The following is a 7735-nucleotide window of genomic DNA, read 5'->3' as shown; positions in this document are numbered from 1 at the left end:
GTGTGTGTGTGTGTGTGTGTGTGTGTGTGTGTGTGTGTGTGTGTGTGATACTGCTTTTATTTGAAGCTCTTCGATTATTGGAGATTTCCCCAAAACACTGAGTGCCAACTGTACTCATAAGAGTATTTTTACATCAGGAAGCTAGCAGTCTATTCTTCTAAAGGGTTCTCTCTCCGCCTCTGGGGATACCTCAGTGGTCTCCCTGCTCTGGGCCGGCACCCCATTTTCATGTCCATGCCCTCTTCTCACAGCAAACATTTCCACGGCAGCAGGTGAGCTGGACTTGTAATGCACCAGGCCACTTTATTTAGCCTTTCTTTATCCCACTGCTATCTCTTGGGAGGGGGTGGGGTGTCTTGATGCCACTGGCCCCATGCTGAGAGAGAAGAATAGCCAGAGTGCTGTGAGAAGCCAGGAGTCAGTCATGAGTCTGGGAAGAAAAGCAAGACTAGGTGGGGTGGGGAGGTGGGGGCTGGGGGTGTCTCAAGAGCAAAGTCCAGAAGCTTGCTAGATGGAGCACCAGGCACAGGGAAGAGAGCTGAAGACAAGATCGGAAAGTTAGCTCAGCCACATCCACACAGCTACCTCACCTGTGGTCCCTTCTCTTCCCCTGCATCTCAGCTGGAACTGGTGATCCACGGCATTTTCATCTAAGAGCCTTCCTGGAGAGTCCTCCTTAGCGCCCATCCATCCAGACCTCAGTGCCTGGGGCAGGAATTTTGGCTCTCATGCCAACCTACTCAGCAATCCCCAGTGAAGAGAGGACTGTTTCAGGACTCCTGGGCGTAAATCTTGGGAGCCTAGCTAAAAGAGAAATTTCTGGCTGGTGATATATTATCTCCTACCCTGAGGCTCTCAACATCAGACTAAACTTACATCATAATAGGCAATCAATGAAAGTGTATAGAACCTAACCAAATCAGAATAAATACAAGAGTTTGTGTCTGATGCCCAGACACAAACTGTATGGATCTGTTGCCCAAGCAGGTGGAAAAGTGCAAACTGTCTCAGTTTCTGAGCACAATCATATTAAAAGGTGCAGGAATTTCCTTCAGGTACGAATTTTTTTTTTTTTTTTTTTTTTTTTTTTTTTTTTTTGTCTACACAGCCCATCCTCAGGCACACAGTGGGTTGTTCAGCCAAGCTGCATATCCCTAGGGCCTCTGAGCACAGAGGTCAATCAATTCTAGAGATTTTCATTTTTCATTGTTGGAAGTCAGAAGGAAGGCCCCTGACACAAGCCATCTCCATGGGGATTTTCCACACTGACAATTCCAGTTCAGGACAAAAAAAAAATCCTTCCTCATTCATGTTTTCATGCGGGCAGCAAACAGGTCTAGATAATTCTTCCTGAGGGCCAAAAGGCTGAGTTCATCGATTCCCTGGGCTGTGGATTCTTTCCCTACTATAGAGAGCCTCAGGCTAAGTTTCTTTTATTTTATTTTTTCCAGCTGCCCCACCCCCACAGTACCTGAGGTCTAGAGCAAGACTCTCAAGGCAGTGGATTGCCAATGGTGTGAGTCCCTTCAGAAACAGCCTGGGCCAGCCAGGGAAGCAATCTCCAGATCCACAGAAGTTGTGACAACCAGCTGGTGGAAGAATAAAACCCAGTCCAGCCTTCCCCCAGAACGAGGGCAGAGGCAGGAGGTTCTGTGAATTCAAGGCCTGTACAGAGGGTTCCAGGACAGCGAGGGCTCCGTGGAGAAGTACAGGACACTCCAAGGTTTCTGGAACCTTCTCCTTCTAGCTCATTCTGGAATCTAGAAGCTGAGCACTCCAGGGCGCAGGCTCAGAGAACCGTGCTGACTGAAGAAATGAATGAACGATGATGATGAAATGAACAGGGCTACTGCCTTGAAAAACAAAACAAACAAACAAAAACAAGGAATTCAACACATTCTTTGGGCTTGAAAAGTCCGGAGACTGGGGCTGGAGAGATGGCTCATCGGATAGGAGCAGGTGGACCTGAGTTTGCAGAGGACCTGAGTTTGAATCCCAGCTCCCAGCTGCCTGTAACTCCAGCTCCAGGGAGATCCAATGCCTCTAGCCTCCAAAGGCACTCACACTCACATGCTCAAACACATATGCACATGTAATTTAGAAACATTTTAAACCAGGAGGCTGGAGACTTAATGGAATTTGAAATGAATGGTAATCTAGGGGAAAACTAAGCTTGGCTCTGAACATTCTCTAACACAAAACAAACCTCCACCCCCCCCTCCCCGCCCAGACAGGTTCTTACTATGTAACCCTTGCCTGGCCTGGAACTTGCTATAACTAGGCTGGCATCAAATTCAGAGTCCTTCTGCCTCCGTGCTGGAATTAAAGGCATGTGCCACCACGCCCGGCCAACCAATGAGTCTCCTCTCTTCTCCACCGAAGCTCTTCAGAGGATAGAAAATCGAATGAACATCTACTGTCTCTTCTTTTCTGTAGTTTTAACATGCCCTGGTAATCAGATGAATAAGCGACTAAATGGCAGGCCCCAGTTCATGAAGCCAGAAAATACCTGGTCTGGTGGAGTCCTAAGTCCAGAAACTTTTCCCTGTACCTCACACACGTTCAGAAGACTCCAGTATGAAGGCTAAAGGGTACTAAGAGGAGCCAGTTGGATGACACATCATGTCCGGGACAATAAGGCATAGCTTGGAAGGCTGGGAGCCAGGTCTGCAGCCTCTCCATCCCAGGAGAGTCTGGAGCAGTTAAGTACCACCTCTGAGTTTTTGCTAGCACTGGCTTGACAGGGAAAACTGACTCCAGGAACAGGGATACCTCACAAAATCCCAGAGGCCCACGTTTGCTCTTAGGCAACATACCTGATGACCATAAAAAGAGCAACGGAATGGCAGCAAGCCAGACAGATGCAACTATGCCAGCAGGCATAACCATCATCGCTCATTCATTTCTTCAGTCAACACAGTCCTCTGAGCTTGTGCCCTGGAGTGCTCAGCTCCTAGCCTCCAGAATGAGCCAGAAGGAGGGCTCAGTGCCTACCTGGGAGAAGCTCCCACAAAGATGGGATGGGCTATACAGAAATTCACTGTGACCAAGCAGTCCTGGGGGTGTCATCTTGCACTGTGCAGAAGCAGGAGGAGAGACTCTGCCTAATAAAGGTATCTCATCCCAGAGAGAGGTAAAATGAAGATGGTTCAAAGCAGCTACAGCAAACAAGGCTTGTCAAAATGGAAAGTCAGGGTCCTCTAGACCCATCAAACAAAACCAGAACAGAGACCTCTGCCCTGCTCCTACCCAGCCCTTCAGGCTCCAAGTAGCTCCGAGCATCTTTCTTACCATGTCTCTGTCAAACCTGAGATTCGTATAGTCCAGCTGTGGCCCATCATCCCAGCCCCTGGACATCCCCCATGAACCCCAGACATCACACTGGGTCCCTGGTGAGGCTGTCACTCAAAGTTGCTTTGAATGCATACCTTGGCTTTGCTTCTCCCTCTGAATCTCTTACCCACCCAGGGTCGGCTCAAATGCCAGTCCCTTCTGGAAGCCTTTCTACTTCTTCCCCTGAGGCATGTTCAAGGGTCTTGAGGTGGGGACTTGACTGATTTGTCTGTCTTTCCAGCCCTGCACAGGTCTCCTTTGGTGAGGCATGGCAAACTGGGAACGCAGTAGCGGCTCTGAGGTTGCTTTGGGCAGATGTGAGGCTGGGGCCTTGGGAACAGTGGGGAGAGCACTGAACAGAATCTGGAGCCACCGTCACGTCCCGTCCCCTGCTCTCCCTCAGCTCTTCCACCTGCCTGTCAAACCCACCACTCCTGTCCCCAAGGCTTTTTTGGTGCTCTAGAATGTCACATGTTAATTTGAGTTGTGGCTAGCTGGCCCAGAAGCCAACATTTAAAAGACCATGCGGATCTGCATGAGGGGAAAAGGAGATCCCACTATTGTGATCTCTTTCCACAGCTACCGACAAATGCTTCCTGATTATTTTTTTTTTTTTAAATAGAAATAGATGTGTAGATGGGCCCTGAGAAAATAAATGATTTTTCTTCAAATTCAATAAGGACTAAATTAGGGGGGAACTACAAGGACATGAGACTCCCCCAACCTGTCTCTTCTGTCCAGGGAACACTCACTGGGGGGCCTTCTGTAAGTCTAAGAACTGCTGATGAATATTTTAACAGCAGCAGCAGCTTCTTCCCATTGATAAAACTGCAGTGACATGCCGGAGCATGCTGGTAAAATGAGGGTGTGTGGACCGGAAAGACCTGCACTTCTGTGGGCAGCCTAATCCTCAGAGGCCCCACCCCCTAAAACAGGGAGAGATGTCAGACAGCACAAGCACCCAGCAGAAGAGCAGCCAGGTGCTAAAGAATGAAAACATGGAGACCAGGGCGCCGAGGCCAGGGTTGGCGTGTTGGAACATTCCTATAATCCCAGCACCAGGAGGCTGAGTCAGGAGAGGAGGATCAACACTTGAGGCTAAGCTGGATGTGGTGCTGCACGCCTGTAATCCCAGCACTCTAGGAGGCAGAGGCAGGCAGATTTCTGTGAGTTCAAGGACAGCCTAGTCTACAAAGGCTATAGGAGAAACCCTGTCTCAACCCCCCAAAACAAAACAAAACAAACAAACAACCCCCAAAACAAAAACAAACCACAAAACTTGAGGTTAGTCCATCCATCATCCATACACACACACACACACCCCCCACTAGGGCCTGGAGAGATGACTGTGATTATCTTATACTGGCAAGATCATCCAGGTGACCTAGGTTCAATTCCCAGTGCCCACATGACAGCACACAGAGGATACCAGGCATGACATGCATGTGGTGCATATATTTGCAAACAACACACACATACACACACACACACACACAAACAGAAAAAAAAAAGGTACCCCAGCTCAGCATTGGTGGTACACTCCTTTGATCCCAGCACTCTGGAGGCAGACACAGGTAGATCTCTGAGATGGAGGCCAGCCTAGTCTACAAAGAGAATCCATGACAACCAAGGCTGCACAGAGAAACTCTGTGTCCAAAAGGAAAACAAAAAAAAAAAAAAAAAAAAAAAAGATTTTCCCAAAAAACAAATAGGACGTAAGGAAAATAGAGCTAAGGGCTGAGTAAGACACCCCACCCCCACCCTCCCGTCCCATAGACAATCTGTGCAAATCTCAAATCAAGAATTTGTAAATATGCTCTCATGTGGGAACAAAAGATCTTTGTGCATTAAACCTGCTACTGGGTTTTAGACAAGCAGCCTACCTGGATTGTCCAGGTGGACATGTCATGAATGTCCTTCTGACAGTTTGTTACAGCAGCCTCAGGGAACTTACACAGCACTAAGAGGCAGCCAGGCAGAGAAGAGTCTGGGTTCCAGGCCACCCATTATCACCACTGCGGTCCAAATCCCACTGGGCCTGAGCTCCAACAATGTACTCAGCCTTCCCTGCTGGCCCAGCCAGGGTCTAGAAGGATCCACGGAGGCACATACTGGCCCAGGCCGCACTAATGAAACAAGCACTTGGAAGCTGCCTTTGCTAAGTCTTGGGCTCCTCACTTGAGCCTACAAGATAACTAAAGAGCAAGATAAAGGCCTCATCTGATGTCTGTCTCCTTTCCTTGGGTCGCATGCTTACCTGGGAAGGGCTTGTGTAAATCACTCAGGGAACGTCCCCTTTCAGGGTTAAGAGGCTGGAGATAAGTCATTGTCCCTTTTTTCCTCTTGAGTTACTTTGGATTACAAAAACAAGAGAACTTTAAGGGATAGCCCACAGCCCAATTGAGGGACATAATCCATGAGGGTGGGCCAACTTCTCCTCTCAATCAGTATGAGGCTCTTTGGATCTCCTTGCAAGACCAAAACTATAACCATTAAAACCACAGCTAACCCAGGATTATTTAACTCTGCATACCTCTTGCCCCTTGCTCCTCTGTTCAAACCTTAAAGCTCACGTCAGTGCCCCAGTGATGGACTTGAGGGTCACTGGACCAATGTGTCACAGTGAACAAACCTCTGTGCTTTTCACAGTCCCTTGGCTCTGTAATTAGAGTCTTGGGACAGGTGGCTGAGCCTTGCTTGCTGGGAATGCTGGAGGCCAGACTCTGGCTCTAACTCCAGTTACACTAGCACAGATACAGACCCTGAAGTGTCAGGTCTGTCCTGACAGACAGACCCTGCACAGTTGTGTCCTAGCTTGTCCTTATCACAGCCATGGATAATACTGAGATACCTGAAGAGATGAACACGCGTGGCCCTGATCTCAGACTCTGAATGTCTACATGGCCTGCATGGCTGTGGTAGGGAAAAAGAAATAGATTTTTTTTTTTTTTTTGAGAGTGAGGGAGTGTCAAAGAATGAAGGCAACCACTGCCCTAGGAGGATTTTTGGCTCAGCATAACCCAAAACTTTCTAGTAATGAGAATCAACTAAGAGTGGGATCAGAGTGCCTGGAAGACTGTCAGGTCCAAGGAGATCCTGGGTGCATTGGGGGAATTCCTGTACCAGACAAAGGATGTACTTGATTGGTTCCCAGCTGGCAGTCCTTGAGGGTCTGTGACTAACCACTAAAATATTCTTTAAGTATGTGTGAAGTTAGGTTTTTGGCATAAGTCGAGGCATGTTCTCACTTTTACTATTATTTTACATGGCTTTTGTGAAAAACTAGGCCCAGAAACTCCCTAGAAATGAGTCTCAGAAAGAGACAATCCATCCTTCCTACCCCGTATACACAAAACATTTCCTGACCCCAGAGGAAAAGAAGGCAGAAAGGCATGTGGCTCCAGGCAGACAGTGCTTTCCAAGCTGAACAGCGGCCAACAAATAGCACAGGTGCCAGGGAGCCTTCTGCAGCCAGAGTTTGATGCTTTTCCCAGGAAGACCAGAGAGTAAACACTCCAGGTATCAGCTCACTTATCTTAGGAGGAAATAAAAGGCATCCCTCTTCTCTTCAATAATTGTTTGTTTGTTTGTTTGTTTGTTTTTTCCTTTTGCATCTGCTGAATTCTCCCATCCTACTTCTAACGCGGCCTGACCCTCGTTAGCTTCTAAGACGAGTTGAAGTGCATTCAGGGGAGTATGGCTGTAAACCATCCTTCAGAATTCTGTAAACATCTTAATGTCTGCATGAGACATAGGGTGGGTGTTTTGGTGGGTGTTTGGGGTTGTTAGGGAAAGAGGCTATAGCCCACACCTGGTCTGCATTCTGGATAGTCTGGACTTTGGGAAGTATACAGCACTGCTCATCTGACTGCACATCTAAGTCAAAATCTCAGAGAAAGGAACACCATTACATCCGGATAAATTCCTCTGAAGCTCTTTCCGTTTAGGATTTTGAAAATTTGCCATGTTGCCCTTTTACAGAAACTGTTGGGTTTTCAGATCATCTCTCAAGAGAGATCAAAAGAATACACTTTCGTAATTCCACATCTACTGCCTCCTCTTATCCAGCCTGTGAAGTGTGTGTGTGTGTTCTTTCTCTCCAAAAGAACCAGCATTAAGGATGCACATCATTCAGCAGCTGGCTTGGGAAACGATTGGAAGCCTGAACCATTTTTAACCACTGCAAATATCAAATGAATCCCTGAAAACATCATGTCACATCAGTGAAAATAATAGCTGCTGCTTCACATCAACTGGCAAAGCACCAAAACAGGCTCCTTGCTGTCCCTCAGGCAGATAGTTAATCTAAAAACAAAGCAAAACAAACGGTCCTGTTTGCAGAGCTGCAGAGAGGGATCTATACTATAACCCAAGCAAAGGGAAGCTGCTGCTCCTTCGAGCA

This window comes from Psammomys obesus, unplaced genomic scaffold (assembly GCF_907164565.1).
Source record: "Psammomys obesus unplaced genomic scaffold, mPsaObe1.curated_primary_1811, whole genome shotgun sequence".
Lineage (NCBI taxonomy): Eukaryota > Metazoa > Chordata > Mammalia > Rodentia > Muridae > Psammomys > Psammomys obesus.
Note: the sequence above shows the minus strand (reverse complement) of the source record.